This window comes from Botryllus schlosseri, chromosome 1 (assembly GCF_051294905.1).
Source record: "Botryllus schlosseri isolate E-star chromosome 1, Bs_hap1, whole genome shotgun sequence".
NCBI lineage: Eukaryota > Metazoa > Chordata > Ascidiacea > Stolidobranchia > Styelidae > Botryllus > Botryllus schlosseri.
In genome coordinates, this window is record NC_137236.1 from 11,344,997 (window position 1) to 11,362,406 (window position 17,410).

Sequence of the window (17,410 nt, forward strand, 5' to 3'; positions counted from 1 at the left end):
GCACTGTGCGATTGGGACTTTAGTGATACTATTGTGGTGAATCTTATAATCATTCTGGGCCAGCATCGAACAATTTATTGGTGAATGGGGTACTACAGAGAAGTGGAGAATGATTTTTCAATATTCATGATGTAGGCTAGGCTACTTTGTATGTCTTGTACCAAAACAACTTAAGTTGCTATGTCAGAATATTCAATCCAATGATACAATCAATTCCTGTGACTCTTTCATTATGTAGAATGATTTCCAGGCCGGACATTTTGAACCGACTTCAAAGATTAATGCGCTCCGATAAATCCTCAATCCATTACGATTCGTTGCGGTGGTGCAGTATACCTCCGCCAGAAGTTGCAAATAATTTACAATTATGGCTATTTTTAGCTTGCAATAATACGGCCTGCCGAAGTACAGTATATATGTACATCAATTGCACTTTATTTTGAGTTCATTGCAAAACCCTTTCAACGGCTTACGACATATTACCCTGTCGGAATACTTGGTTCGTTCAGCATCATCTTCCAGTTATTATACGCTTGAAATTATTTTAGTTACTGTTAGCCGTAGGTTGTCATAGCCAGTAGAAAAAGCCACCGTTTCTCCCTAACGTTTTCGATTTGTACATGCTGACTTCATACTTACCACTACGTCCAATAAGAGTCGGATGAAAAGCTTATGTAGCCTACGTATAATTCGATAATACGAATCTATTTTTAGCGAATAACAAAAGAAATATAACTAAACTTACATTAATTCTGAAATTTTCTAAACAGCTCTGTGGCCCACCTCAAAATGCTCTGTGGCCCACCAGTGGGCCATGGCCCACCCTTTGAGAACCCCTGCCCTAGAATCAACAATCATCCAATTGACCAAGCCTATTTTATGTAGACAAAAAGATTTTCTGTATAACTTACAAATTTCCCATTAGTGCGTTCTAATTCGTGTTTGTTATTGTTTGGTTTCAAAATGCTATATTACTAGTACCGTAATCTTCAAGTTTGTTATTGTTGCCATCGTTACATTGCGGACTTCATGGTATGTAATTTCTGATTGTTGCGTCATACTTCGCCTTTCTGGTTTTGCTTTTCATTCTGTTTGAATCCCTTCGGTGTGCCGTTAACTCTTGAAAAGAGGCACCCGAAAAGTCTTCGAGTTGAATAAATATTTTACTATAATGGATGTTGTATTGAAATCTATCTTCAAGTTCTGTACCACAAACCAACTGTTCAAAACACGCTTAATTAATGCACATCTGGAACACTCACTCAGAATTGCAATGCCAAGTTAAATAGCAGAGTACAGCGCACTAGTTGATATCATACAATGCCAGGCTTCCCACTGACTGCCGTAGAAACAGATAACATGATGTCCAGTGCTATGAATATCAAAACGGAAATACAGTGTGGTACGGGTAAACGGTGGGAGTAAATAGTAGCCCGCCGCTTCAATCATTACGCAAAAGTAGCCCTCGGTTGCAAAAAGGTTGATGACCCCTAGTCTAGACTATACTGATCCTCATTAATATCATAAACGAAAACCGGTAAGCTACATGATTCGTAACATCTGCGAACGGTAGTAATAAGCGTTTAACAAAGCTCGACGCTCAAAGTGAAAGGCATATTGAACTGCATCTGCTTATATCTTCGGATGTATTTACCCTACAGAATGATGCAAAGCACGGATGTTGCTCCAAAGTCCAAAGTATACACACAAACACCCGTCAAGATAAGTGGGGCGTAATAGTTTATTTGCGAAACTGATAGAGAATGTTTTGACGATCAATCTATGACAAAGTTAACGCCAAAATAATGATACGGAAGTATTACCTAATGTCGTAAACCTTTATTTAAATCTTGTTCATATATGCAGAAATGATCAATAAAGATATTTTGTCATACCTCTTTGAGATGACAAACATTATTGCCATTACCTTCTTGAAGGCGCTCTTGGCATTAGGTAGGGTTACCATACTTTGGAAACTAGAAAGGAGGACACGACAATTATCAAGGAAAAACGCGAATAACTCCGCTTCTACAAGTCGGAATTGACTCGAATTTGTTTTGCATCGTCTTTGAAGACAGCTCAACAATTTCATGAGGTTGACAGAAAAATTTGAGAATTTTTTTAAAAATATTTATTAATAAATTTAAAATTTCAATTCAAGATTGCACGGCCTTGACTGGTTGGAATTGAGCCAAATTTGGTGTGCATCGTTTTCTTGAACAACCTGACGATTTAGTCATTAGGCGAGTGAGATTTGGAAAAAAAAGTTTTTTTTGAACAACCCTAATGCACATTGCACATATGTACACACTAGAGCAGTGCTTTTGAACCTTTACTAACCTGCGTAACACTAACACTAATCTGAAAGCCGTAGAGAAACCCCAATTTTTCGCTGTGTTATGGAAACAAAATCAATCCAATTACGCAGCAAAAGCAGCAGCATGAGCAAGCCTTAACGCAATGAGCGCAGATATAATTGTTATGTTCTTGATCTTGTTTGAACAATAACTCAATACGACGAGGTTGCAATATGAAATCAGTATATTATCAGCAGAATAACTTTAAGGCAGCGACACGATCCAGAGTGTAGTTAAATGAAAGACTGGTAGACAACAGAACACAGGATATAAATACAAAGCACGACACACGAGGAAATAATGATTGGCGGTAATTACTAATCCTAGACCAGGGGTTCTCAAAGGGTGGGACATGGCCCACTGGTGGGCCACAGAGCATTTTGAGGTGGGCCGCAGAGCTATTTAGAAAATTTCAGAATGTAAGTTTAGTTATATCTCTTATGTTATTCGCTAAAATTATATTCGTATTATCGAATTAAACGTAGACTACATAAAGCTTTTCATACAACTCTGATTAGACGTAGCGGCACGTACGAAGTCAACATGTACAAATCGGAAACGTTAGGGAGAAACGGTGGCTTTTTTGTATACTGGCTATGACAACCTACGGCTAACAGTAACTAAAATAATTTCAAGCGTATAATAACTGGAAGATAATGTTGAAGTTACCAAGTATTCCGGCAGGGTCATATGTCGTATGCCGTTTAAAAGGGTATGCAATGAACTCGCAATGAAGTGCAATTGATGTACAGATTTACTGTACTTCGGCAGGCCGTATTATTGCAAGCGAAAAATAGCCATAATTGCAAATTATTTGCAACTTCTGACGGAGGTATACTGCACCACCGCAACGAATCTTAATGGATTGAGGATTTATTGGAGCGCATTAATCGTTGAAGTCGGTTTAAAATGTTCGGCCTGGATATCATTGTACATATTGAAAGAGTCACAGGAATTGATTGTATCATTGGATTGAATATTCTGACATCACAACTTCAGTCGTTTTGGTGCAACTCAGCAAACACAAAACCGTAAAAGGATCATCCGGGATCATCTCGATTAGGTTCTGATTTTCTAAGTGTCGAGGGAATGTCTAAAATACGTAGTAGGATGGTCTTGTGGTTATATTCAATCAGAATAAATTCATACTCGGTGTTGTTCCATCTCATGCATTAGGCTTCGTTATATCCGGTAGTTAACCTAATAATGCAAATTTTCTATCTCTCGCTGGTATGACTAAAATACCTAGAAAGGATGTCTTTGTCGGTACATTCAATCACGATGAATTCTATCCGGTTTTGTTCGATCTCATGCGGTAGCTTCATTCTATCCATTAGAAAACAATGTTCTCCCTTCGTTTTATTGCGTGAGGATGTCACCGGTGTTGTATATTCGTGTTGTTGCTCTAAGGTCGAATAGTTTTGTTTTCCTCTGATATATATGATCTTCATTATATATATATTCGCTCTTTCGGTAATCTCGCATGTTCAACGAGTATGGTTAATAGTTTTATTCAGAGAATAACTAAATAAGTGATATGTTGTACGTTTAGGAATATGATTATCGATGCGTGACTTCTAGAATATTTCGGCGATTCAAATTTTACGTCATCGCGCCATACAAAGATTTGAAGCGCAACAGGTCGCAGCCAGGCATAGTTCGCTCTTTCTGTATGGTAAATGCCGTAAATATATAGGAATTGTGACTGACTGAGGTAGCGGGTTAAAGGTATATATGCAGTAGCATATAGCTTATGGGGTATTTCGAATTGCCTGTAGTATATGACGCCTAGAGCTGTTTGACTTTCTGCAAAACAGGTGTAGACAACTATAGAAAAGTTTCAGCTTTTCCAGGTTAGAATTAGAGCTAAACCGTTTTTCCGAATTAGATTACAATTATATTGCTGGCATTTCGCTCTAATTTAGTGAAATTAGACCACTATAATTCGCTTCAAACATCTGAATTACCGGTACCTATACCTACGGTATATCATAATATTTATGCTTGAATTTTCTAGGTATATAAGTCATATAGATACACTACAAAAAAAATTAGACAAATTTGGTCTCAAATTTAAGAAATGAGGATGATTTGGTCTCATTTTCAGCAATTTCAGTCTCACTGATGAATTGAGGTCTTAAAATTGAGACTGATTCAGCTGTATAAGACCATATATAATTGTCACAATTATTTGGTCTTGAAAATGAGACCAATAAAACGCATCTCATAAGACATATTGTGCTTATTAAGACAGTTTTTGATGTGTCAGTATTTTTGGTGTTGTTTTTGAGACAAATTTCGCTAATCAAGAAACGACATGATTTGTGGTCTTAAAAATGAGACCGGAAAGTTGACATGGGTCAGGAGTTCTAAGACATAACTAGCTCAATGAGACAATTTCTGATGTGTCAGTATTTTTGGTCTTGTTTTCAAGACAGATTTCGGTAATCAAGTACCAACATGATTTGTGGTCTTAAAAATGAGACCGGAAAGTGGACATGGGTCAGGAGCTCTAAGACATAACAAGCTTATTGAGACAGTTTTTGATGTGTCAGTATTTTTGGTCTAGTTTCTAAGACAAATTTCACTAATCAAGAAATGACATGATTTGTGGTCTTATAAATGAGACCGGAAAGTTGACATGGGCCAAGAGCACAAGACATAACTGGCTTTTTGAGACAGTTTTTGATGTGTCAGTATTTTTGGTCTTGTTTTTGAGTCGGATTTCGCTAATCAAGAAACAACATGGTTTATGGTCTTGAAAGTGAGACCGGAAAGTAGACATGGGCCAAGAGCATAAAATTAGACAAATTTGGTCTCAACTCGTTTTTTTAGCAAAAATAGTCTTGAAGACCAATTAGTGTTACCAAGTACTTTCCGTCTCAAAAGTAAGACCCAACTTGATCGATAATAAAAGGACTGCTTTGGAGGCATCCTTTTCAATATTAGGTTCTGAGTGAAGGGGGAGAGTGAGAGAGACCATGGGACAATACTTATCTAAGGACTTGACAGACACAGCTAGCTTATCGAGATAATGTTTGATGTTTCAGTTTTTTTTGTTCTTGTTTTTAAGACGAATAGTGCAGTATTTTTGGTCTCATTTTACCCACTCACCATAAATGCTATTTTCGACTCAGACAACCATATATATATTGATCTGAATAGTACATGTGACTAGTGTACATGCATGTACCTTGATAACTATATATCTAGTGAATATCTTGTAAACTCCTTAGTACAGTATCATCTCAACACTGCAAATTCTGGTCACTCTCATCCTTACCCTTCGCTCAGACCCCATCATTGAAAAAGATGGCCTCAAGGCACTGCTACTATTTTCAATCAATTTGTGTCTTAATTTTGAGACATAAAGTACTTGGTAAGACTAAATGGTCTTCAAGACTTCTTTTTTGTAAAAAATCGATTTGAGACCAAATTTGTCTAATTTTTTTTTGTAGTGTACATTCCTGTAGAACACTGATTCATGATTTTATAAAAGTTGGTGCAAGAATGGACATTTTCAACTTGATGTTGATTAATGGAGCAAAATTTGATATTTGAGTGCAATTATACCTCGAATCCAGTGACAAGATTATTAATCGTTGAAACCAAACGCAGCTTGATTATGTTGGCCCAGAGAATTTGGCTAGCCAGACCATATTGATGGAATATGGTCACAGTAAGATAATATTTTGGGCTATTTTACATGAACTTTCCAACATTTGATTTGATATGTCCACTAAAACAGTTGTTATTCTGCTTTCGAATAAGACCTTAATTGCTGGTTTCAATGGTAACTGTGTTTGTCAAAGGCTGCAAAGGTAATTTCTTTTCCTTGTTAGATGTTTATTTGTTTGTTTGTGGTGTTCATGGTGGTGGTTCGACTACACTGGTCATTTTACACCAGGCCGGTTCTTATTATTATTATTCCGTATCTGCCCGATTACCAGTGAACTCGGCACTTAGTGAATTCGGCCGCACAAACTCGGCACTTGGTGAATTCGGCCGTGGTAGATCTCGTAGCGGTACCGGTCACCATGATTGGTTACTGGAATGTTTGCCGGTGAACTTGGCACTTTGAGTGGTTGTCAATGTTGTACGGCGGTCAGGGCATGCGTAGATCACACAGTCACGGCGTGATTAGATCACAGATTGCGTAATTGCGGGAAATAACGCGACGCTCTTCACTTGGTGAACTCGGCCATTGGAGGAATTGGCACTAGAACACCTTCGCATTAGAAATGCATTTAGTATGAATGAACAGTATCAAAAAGGAAATTTAAACGTGTCGTGGCTCGTGGTAGATCTCGTAATCTTGGGATCCTTCAACCGTGTTATCGAGACACCCTAATCCCAGAGTGGAATCGTCTCTCCAAAGGCAAAAAATAATTTATTTTGACGTGATCATGCGAAACATTTGTTGATGAGGAACACTGGCTTGTCGTGATCGATAAACGAAGAAGCGCCGCTTGATGTTCCACAGTTTTGATCTCACATACAACGCCAAGATCCATCTTCTCAAAACTTACACGACACAGGCCCGTGACTCACGCCATCGATTCCAAGCAGACCGCGCGTGGTCGGTATATGAGCGCTGTGTTATTTCCCGTGGCTACGCAATCCGTGATCTAATCACGCCGTGACTGCGCGATCTACGGATGCCCTGACCTCCTTACAAGATTGACGAATCACTTGATAATACTATTATTAGTTTGATAATTCATATTAATAGCTGTAAATACACTTCATTTCAAAATTTCCCGAGGGCCGAATTCACCAAGTGCCGAGTTTGTGCGGCCGAATTCACCAAGTGCCGGGTGCATCGGCAACCATCTGCCCACTTACAGCACGGCCCACTCCTAGGCTTTTTAAGACATGGCTATGCGAATCAGATGGCGAGGAGGAGCCTAGATAAACGGCCAACACTTCGGTAGGAATTATGGAGTCGACGTGTCACGCTCGAACCCGCAATTCATTGGTGTTTAGCTATAATGGAACGTACCACTACGTTTCCTCGCCATACCTTGTAAAATGAGACCGTAGCATTTGGCATTTCGTGTGGCAATTGACTTTTGTGTGGAAAATTGTGTTCGTTTTAGAACTTATCCGAAACTTTTATTCCGCCATAGATTGTATATGATAAAACAATATCGGAATTGATCCTAGAAGAATTCCAAAGCAACTCACCACAAAGGAGGATTTAAAGAAGTTTGATGGAAAATTGAATGAAAGCAAAAGCCTTTGCAAGAGATGTGGTATGTTGAATCTGTTTTGGTATTTTTAAATAGGCCTACTTTGTTGTGCCGATAGCAGACAGTATATATAAACGTAAGATGTGGAAGCTATCAAGGTGTTTTTAGAAATTCAGTCAGTCAAAGTGGACGATCGTATTGCTTGGATTATATTTAGGCTTATTTTAGCATCCTTGAGATGCAACTCTAAACGTGGACGGTCATGAACAGTAGGGCTCTTCAAAAATGACTTTTTTTCTCAAATCGTACTGGCTACTTGATAAAATTGTTAGGTTACCTAATTTAAGCCTACAAACAAAATATGGTTCAAATCCAGCCAGTATCCGCTTTGCTACAAGAGAAGAAAGTTCCTATTTATTAAATAAAAATGAATAATAAAAAATTTGAAGATTTTCTGTTAACCCCATGAAAGTGTTAGGCTGTCTATAGAAACGATGCTCACCAAATTTGGTTCAATTCCAACCAGTGGAAGCGGAGTTATTGCTGTCGAAAAATTTGGATTTTAATAAAATAGTACTTACGGTGAGCACAACTTTAACCCTTTGTGATCGGCCGGCCTACTGACCAAAATTTTACAGCATCCATGAAAATCCCGATAAAATGCCATCCATAGGGCTTAAATTGACGCCTAATATATTGCCATAGTGTCCTATATGGTGTCGACACAAGCAAATCGCACGGTTCAATGAAATTGTATCACGTCACAGTTTCCATTTGGCTACAGGCAATTTGACGGTGATTTTTGAGCGACTTGCCGAGCATTAAATTTGACGAATCGGGTATCAATCGAAAGCTGACTCTGCACTGATTACGAAAATATAAATTTTATTCCGCTCGCGGCCCTGGAGCCCCCACAATCAGCCCCCAATTATCCATTGTCGAGTAGATTGGCAGTGTGACGCAACAATGCTGTCTGGCGAAACGAGAGACTAGCTCAAGAGCAAGGATGCGGCCGAGCGACGAGAGTGGGATCAGCTGACGTCGCGGCAATAGCGATGTGCAAACGCGCCACAGAGAAACGATGCGCTGTTGATACTTTTTCTATGCGTTTCGGTACAAGCGAGCACACACCAGCGTTTCCTTGACTTGTAAGGGTAAAACTGCGTCCACAGAATGTATTAGGGCCCTACCAATTTTCGCGCAATATCCTTCAGCTGATAAAGATATGTAGGCTACGTCTAAGTAGTCTACATTGGATATGTCAGATTATTATGATATCGATTGCCTTAGCCCGCTTGTTGTGTAGGGCTCCAGAGACACGTCGCGCTGTTGATGGCGGGTGTCGATACTTTCTATAGTCGCTTTTATGGTTAAGTGTGAGCAAGGAGCATTGAGCATGAGCATACATTACAAGCTTTTATTTGATCCGTATGGGTAGAACTTGGTCCGCGAATGCAGCAGGTAAAATGTTGATTGTTGAATAAAGTTTAATAGCAGGAGTGTCGAATTAAACTGGTATCGCTGTCCAGCTTGCGGGCCATACCTGCCAAATGATTCCAAAATGTTACCACCAAATTCAAACCTGTTTTTCATTGGAATATATCTGATATCACTATAAACGTTGACGTTGGAATTTGGTTTAGCATTTTTCAATCACCAAATAGTTTTTTTGAATGCCGGGGACCTTTTGCGTCAAAAGTAATACAGTGGTATCACAGATATTTGAATTATATTCATTCTGTAGCCTGTATATATATTGCTAATGTAACCTACGTAAAACGGATTTGCAGTATTTTTTTCGCATCTGTGAATAACTGAATGTCCATTGTCCATTCGGCCCAACAGAGTTTGCACTTTTTCGCCTTCTCGGAATTTGGCAAGGTCACCGACGTGGTGCTTATGGGGACTAGAGTGAAAACTCAACACTGTAGTTGTATTACTACAATATGATATATTTACATTATCTAAATTTGCTGTCTTGAGTGAATCTTATTACTTGAAAGTATATTTTTCTTACTAGAAATATCTCTAACAGCTGAAGGATTGCGCGAAAATTGGTAGAAACCAAATACATTCTGTGGACCCAGTTCTACCATTGCAAGTCAAGGAAAGGCTGGTTTGTGCTCGCTTTTAGCGAAGCGCATAGAAAAGGTATCAACAGCGCCACGCATCTCTGGAGCCCTACGCAACAAGCGGGCTAAGGCAATCGATATCAAAATAATCTGACATATCCATTGTAGACTACTTAGTCGTTGCCTACATATCTCTATCAGCTGAAGGATATTGCGCGAAAATTGGTAGGGCCCTAATACATTCCGTGGACCCAGTTCTACCCTTACAAGTCAAGGAAAGGCCGGTGTGTGCTTGCTTGTACCGAAACGCATAGAAAAAGTATCAACAGCGCAGCGTTTCTCTGTGGCGCAGTTGCACATCGCTATTGCCGCGACGTCAGCTGATCCCACTCTCGCCGCTCGGCCGCATCCTTGCTCTTGAGCTAGTCTCTCGTTTCGCCAGACATCATTGTTGCGTCACACTGCCAATCTACTCGACAATGGATAATTGGGGGCTGATTGTGGGGGTTCCAGGGCCATGAGTGGAATAAAATTTATATTTTCGCAAGCAGTACAGCGTCAGCTTTCGATTGATACCCGATTCATCAAATTTAATGCTCGGCAAGTCGGTCAAAAATCACCGTCAAATTGCCTGTAGCCAAATGGAAACTGTGACGTGATACAATTTCATTGAACCGTGCGATTTGCTTGTGTCGACACCATATAGGACACTATGATATTGCCGTAAACCTGAAGTAGCCGCCTAGCGGACTGAGACACTCGCACGGCTCAGACGCGAGAGGGAATGGCGTTATGCGAGGAAATGTATTCAATTTTTTGATAATGGAATATTATTTCGTTTATCAATTTATCCTGACGTGATTCATATGGCTTCTATTGGTATATGACCACCTGATTTTTCTCCGCATGAATCTCTACGTTTCAACGAGCCATTACACGCTACTATAACGCTTCATAGCCCAGCGCTACGATATTGGAAAGATAGAGAGGATAAGCATGACTCACGCGGCCGCCGCCGATAAGTAATCAATTACGTAATCGCGTATTCTCGCTGAAGGCAACGCGCGTGTCCAGTTCTACGAAACATAATAGGCACTACCCTGGCGACATTGCCTAAGTTATATATCTCCTTGCTATTCAAGTGTTATCAGCTTCAGTTGGTTATTGTGTGTAACTTACAACTGCAATGAGGCAATCCAAGTGAACATATATTTGCTTATATCCTTTTTCGACACTGCCCATATGCGTTTGCGAATTCATTGTACAAGATACAATATTGCTTCATTTCACATCGAATTGAACTGTCTTCTATAGCAGGAATGTTTTACGTATGATCAACACTATTCATATAAGTCAACAGTGACTTCCTATGCCATCTAAAACAGACATAGGCTGCTTCTATGTGATGTTGTTATTACCGGCTTGGCTACCGAAATAGCCTAACTCGCACGCTTATTTGTTCAGTGTTAGGGCTGGTGTAGGTTGTCTTATACAAAACTAAGCTCCAAGATAAGGATATTGATGGATTTGCCTGAATAATGGCTAACTATATGTATAGTTTGCAATTGCCTGAAGAAATTATACATCTGTCTGAAACCGCAACCAGCCAGGTGCTCTTACGCAGCCATGATTTTCACGTGGCAAGGTATTGCTTTCTTTCACGTCATTTGATACATCTTCTACGTGCTAATCTTCGATATAAGGGCTTTCATACAATGGTATAAACTACAACAAGTCATGGAAGATAACTGTAATTGGTTATATGACGTCCAGAACGGAAGGTACAATGGTTTACATTTCAGGCGTTCATTCAAGCGAACATCGTTACAAATTCAATTTTGCTGGTAACGTTTTTGCGTGTTCAATCTTCATTTCAAACAGGATATACATTAGGGTTGTTCAAAATTTGGAAAATGTTTGGAATTATGCGTGTCCATCGATTATTCTGTAGATTATTGTTAAAAAATAATAATGGGCTTGAAAGAAGCTCCCTGGAAAGCCGCTAACATTTGTCTAAATGCGTTTGAAAGTCGTCGTTGAAGAGTGGGCGGGCAACCGACAGCGGAGGCGGGCAATCATGAAATCACGGTTCTTGATTGGGTAATCGGCTAAGCTTCACTGATTACTGCAACAGCTGACTCAGATTCGGAAGCCTCGCTTTACTAATTTGAAAGTCTGTTTTGCTGAGGTAGGTCTGTTATTAGCGGTTGTGGTTCTGTACATGCGCGTTGTGGGTTGATGAGTCATTAGTAGTACTGTAACACGTGTTCTTTGAATGCTTCAGAGTCGATAGGAGTAGTTAATGATTTGGAGCAACAATAGTGCAGTCATGGCAGAGGCAAAACGGCGAAAGATTGCACACATGCCGCAGCGAAGAACAAGATCCAAATCTGAGCAGTACTTGGTCGGATATACTTGCGATTACATCTGTGGCTCGAGATTACCTACTATACGAGAAGTAATGAGTTTCTTGCTGCATCTGAAAGAGCATTGTCCTCAGTCAACCCCTACTCATGAACTATGTACTGTGGTGGTGGATGATGTAATGACAGTGTTAAAAATGGCGAGAATTGCGACAATGCAGAAATCACATGTGGTGCGATCTCTTCAAAACCTGCACGAAAGATGACGTGATCTGAAGAAGAATCCGAAACAGGAAAGTGATCCCAAGGGTAAGAGGAGAAAAGTCACTGATAATTTGGACAAGCTGTGGGATATTGGAAGTAGAGATGCCATAACAACAATAAAAATGACATTTATCTACCACATGAAAGAAAGCTTGAAGACATTGCATTTTATGAAGATCAACGGCAATCTCGCCAGTCAATAATGTTGGGAAGAGACAAAATTCTGGCTAAGACCTCAAAAAGAAAACAGCAGCTCTGCAGATCAAACTGTTGAAAACGTTTCACACGACTCAAGTTGTGACTATATTGTTTTAGCATCATCGTCATCTTCAAAAGAGGGTGACAGTTTGAGTTCAAGTTCTGACTATGATGTTGGACTTGGCACCTCGACCCAATCCATTAAACTGATGGCAGCTAAAAATATTATGAAAAATACGCATGTGTCCCAAGCTCTGGATCGATTGCAAGTAGCCTAACTGACAACGATGCAACGATGCTGATGGGAGCATTTATTAGGGCTTGTGGAGGAGATATAGCCATGTTCTCCCTGTCAAGATCTGCAACGAAGAGAGCCAGAGAAACAAATCGCCTGGAAATATCTCAGGACATTTTGGAAAAATTTGCATCGGTCGTGATGCAGAGATTCATCCAGGACATGTTGAGTTACAAGGAACATGACGTACAAGTTTCCAAAGCTGCTTCACAAAAGCTTTTAAAGCGGTTTCCAAAGCTGCTTCACAAAAGCTTTTAAAGCATGACTGGTATATCGCTGGAAACCGCTGTATATGCCTTGTTTTCGCCGAGTGAAAGCAATGAAACCCGAGAAAATATGGCAAATACGCTCCTGCAGGTAGAACGAACTTCCAAGTTTCAGGAGAGGCCCGCCCTCGTTGAATGCAACATTACACATCAACAAGGACACTACGTTGTCTGATTTTATTGGGCCACAGTCGTGGTACATATTTGATGTTTTTGAATGCTCTGGGGCGTGGCTAGCTCAACCGGTTGATGTTTGGCCCTTATCAGATTCTTACACCAGAATGAGCTCCTACATCAGTTCTGTCAAAGTCGTTAATGATGCCGCAGAACGAGGTGTAAAGCTAAGCACAGACTATGCTGCAATCTTGACTGACAATGAACAACAAAGAGACAGTCTGCTTCAAGCTGTGGAACAGCATAGAAAGACACTTGGAAACAGCAGGAAGTCAACTCTAATCAAAAGCCTGTAATCTGCAACTTGTGCCTAACAATGCAACACTGATCTGCAACGTACTTTTTAATGTCTTTTGTAAATAGTGCTTTTCGCCTTCATTCAATTGTAAATAAAAAGTGTAATATGCGTTCGTTTATGGGTGAGACGTCGACTAGTCATAACAAGTAGGCTACTACTGAGATGTTGACTCCTGGTGGTAAATTTTTGAGTATCACTCACTGTCAGTAACTTTAGGAAAGGTTAAGGTAGCAAGATGCATGAATCTAGTTTATTCGTATCTCAACTAGCGAGAGCACCTGTGCAATAGATAGCACTATCTGCAGGTAGATATTAACTTAGGCGGCTTCAATGTTGTTCTATGGACTCTTGATGACAACATTAACAAAGGCAATATATCATGTCTGTAATGACACCAACAGAAACGACTGCACAACAGCACGCAAAAATCGTTACCAGCAGTGTTCACAAAGTCGGTCTTTCAGCCAATCATTAGCTTATTATTACCGGCTTCAACCAATCAGGATTAATGGTTTCTCTTTGCCCGCCCACTTCATCAATTCCCCGCCCACTCTGCGACGGCTACTTTCAAACGCATTTAGACAAATATTACCGGCTTTTCTGCGAGCTTCTTTCAAGCCCATTATTGTTTTTTAACAATAATCTACAGAATAAGCGATGGACACGCAGAATTCCAAACATTTTCCAAATTTTGAACAACCCTAATATACATTGATATAATAGATTATACATGGTCCGATGTATGCGTATTCATAAGAGCTATCCTTATAAAACGTGTGTAACAGTTTATGACCAATACAGGTCTAGCTATCTTGGATTAAATAACGACTCCTTTGTGTTAAACAGTGGCGGTCCAGTATACTGGACAGCCGGTCGCAAAGGGTTAATAAGTAAACAAAGAATCGGTCACCGTAAATACTATTTTATTCAAATCCAAATTTTTCGACGGCAATATCTCCGCTTCCACTGGTTGGAATTGAACCAAATTTGGTGAGCATCGTTTCTATAGACAGCCTAACACTTTCATGGGGTGAACAGAAAATTTTCCAACTTTTATTACCTATTTATTTTTATATAATAAATAGAAACTTTCTTCTCCTGTAGCAAAGCGGTTACTGGCTGGAATTGAACCAAATTTTGTGTTTAGGCTTAAATTAGGTAACCTAACAATATTATCAAGTAGCCAGAACGATTTGAGAAAAAAAGTCATATTTTAAGAGCCCTAATGTCCATGTGAGAGAAACGTTTTAGGGTAGGCCTACTCATATGTCTCGCAGCGTTCTCTACATAATTGTCAATTGCGATACAAACTGTTTGCTTGTATTGGTAAAGCCATCCAACTTCGAATTGTAAAATGTTGGGAGTCTTGATATCAAATTTTTGAAAGGTGCACTTTGAGAAGATTTCGGAATCTGTCAAATTATACAAAAATTTAGCAAATTCTTTGACATATTTCATCTATTTGGAACTCGATCAACGTAAAAGAATTGGTAATCATTTTATACAATGTATTGTATTTGTAGTTGAAGTATAGTAATAATTCTTATGATTACCGCACTTGTAACGATTCACGGCCATAACTGGAATAATTAGAATGATGTAACTTTCAAATTGTCATGCATTTTGCAACAACATTGTTCTCAATTTTCAAGGTGCTGACCATTCGAGGAAGAATCACCCACCGGGAATTCACGATCCGTAAACGCGGCCGACTGTTTCTCTCCTCAAGCGGAAGCGACAGAGAAGAGGAACGAAGAGAAAAAAGGAGCAGAAATAGCAAGAGTGTGACAAGTCGCGTCCGTTCGCTTTAATGCGTATTTCCATCCGCGAAGTAGTAGGTGGGAAAACTAATGGGCGTTTGGTTAGGGCTTATATAAGGTTGACTCCAGCGCTGTATTTGCTAAATGTTGCTATGAAATAGGGGTGGTGTCATTTGGTATCAATATTGACTATTGAAAGACCATTTGTTAGTGGTCATGGATTTGTTCGGCCAGTATGCAGTAATTTCTGATGGTCACTTCCCGGGCTTCTGTTCTCTAACCCCTCATGATTGTTATTCTGCTTCTAGTAAGACTGTCGATTCTAATGTTTTATCGTATCATTTGTCGGAGTTTTCGCTCGCTTTATTTACAACGTTTTGCTCTCTGCTAGGTCAATTACTGGCTGAGTATCACTACAGCCTAAGAAACTGCACTAATTCTCATTTTAATGTCTTGCTGGTTATCTTGCTGTCAATTCTAATAATTTATTAATGTCTATACCAGTGCCGCCACTCAAATGTTTTGTTCTCTGTACACAATATTGTTAGGTCTTCAGCTTTCCAGGCAGAGTATCATTCCACTTTCTAGACTTGAGTATATATCTCTCCAACTAGCTGCCAAATAACTGATTCATTTGGATTGTTGAATTGATCATTTTGGACAGAATGTGAAGAAATTTTAGTCAAGAATTCTTTTGGTGTTAGTGGCTGTTTTCAAAGAGTGCTGAAGTAGTCATCGTTGATCTTGATAATCAAGTAGAAGTGACGATTGAAGTCAGTTCTCTAGTCATATAATATTTAAAAATATAATAATAAAACTTGAAAACTTGAGTGGAAATAGTTCAGAATCGAATCCATTTTAGTAAGTATGGGCGAAAAAAATGTAGGAGTCATTCGTTAGTCGCTACCTCTGCCATTTTCGCAGTACGAATGTCTTAGCTATTAATCATCATTTTCATTTTATTTCTGCAGGGTGTTGAAAAAAAAAATACGCATGCTGGTTATTTAACTGGCTCATCAGAAGATGAAACCTGATGATAAGGACTGTTTCACTTTCTTTCTAAAGACATTCGTTCGTTTGTTCGTTTTATTTTTTACAACGGCATTATTGCCAATTCGTTTGAAATTAAATTATCACAAATGTGATTAATATGTAGTAAATAATGTGGTGTGTGTACGCAGCCGTGATCAGGTTAAGCCCATAGTGGTAGAAAACAGGTTATTATATCAGGATCTTCTTCTTCTAACGTAGGATCTACATTCTACTCACCATGTTTAAAGGCTGTAGCATCTGCATAATATTTACATTATTGAAGGACATGGAAAAGACGTTGAATTGAGTCGACACAAAATCCCCCTTTCTACGACCTGCCGAGATCTAATATCTACTATATCGGCTCGGCTTTTCTACATCTTTGGTCTGTACTGTGTTTGCTGGGATAATTTTAAGCCAACTCGAACTTCGGAACTCATCTGCACGGTTACAGTGCAAATACCTTTCACTTTCAGTGGCTTGTCGCCGTACGCTACGAAAGAGCAATGGTATGCTGAGAGTCTCGGAGAGCCCAAAGTTTTGTACCCAGTCAATCCCACCATGGCGGAGGGTACCCCAGTGTCCCACTGTGTCGGCAACGGAATGCCGTTGATGCTGGAGTTGATCCAGAGCTGGTTTCCTACGCGTCGATAGAGTTGATCGATGTCGAAGGAGAGGAGTGGCACCGAGCAGAAATTGACGGATGTGACCAGTTGTGTGGCACACAGGTTTGCTATGACCTTTACGACCACATTTCTGACATACTGCATGTCGATATTGACAGTCTTTTCTCTGGTGATCGATGAAACAGCGGCTGCAGGATTTCAGTCTTTCCGGGAAGTTGCCTCGGGTGGATTTGGAAGGTTTTCTCCCCTTCTGATAACTTCCCGTCATTTTGTTGACGGTGGAAGTGTCTTTGCCGCTACTCTCACCCTGGATAACCCTATCAGTTTCGAGGGATGGATTGGTTTGTGCTAGACAATGCCGTCTCACATCCTCGTGCGGCGTTTCTTTAATGATGAGATCGCGCATTAGCTCATCAACGCAGCTCTGATCACAGCCATCTCTTGAGCATGTGAAGTTGCAATCTTTGGAGATTCCGTGTAGAGTAGCGATCCAATCGGCATACGACTGGCCCG

The 17,410-nt window shown here is 39.8% G+C and overlaps 1 long non-coding RNA gene across 1 annotated transcript; it reads left to right on the top strand.

The window, feature by feature from the left end:
• The first annotated feature begins 5,823 nt into the window (after window positions 1-5,823).
• Window positions 5,824-16,388, top strand: LOC145441093 (uncharacterized). Its single transcript, XR_013915729.1, has 3 exons — window positions 5,824-7,612; window positions 15,132-15,317; window positions 16,211-16,388. It is a non-coding gene; the product is annotated as an uncharacterized LOC145441093 (long non-coding RNA).
• Window positions 16,389-17,410: the final 1,022 nt, after the last annotated feature.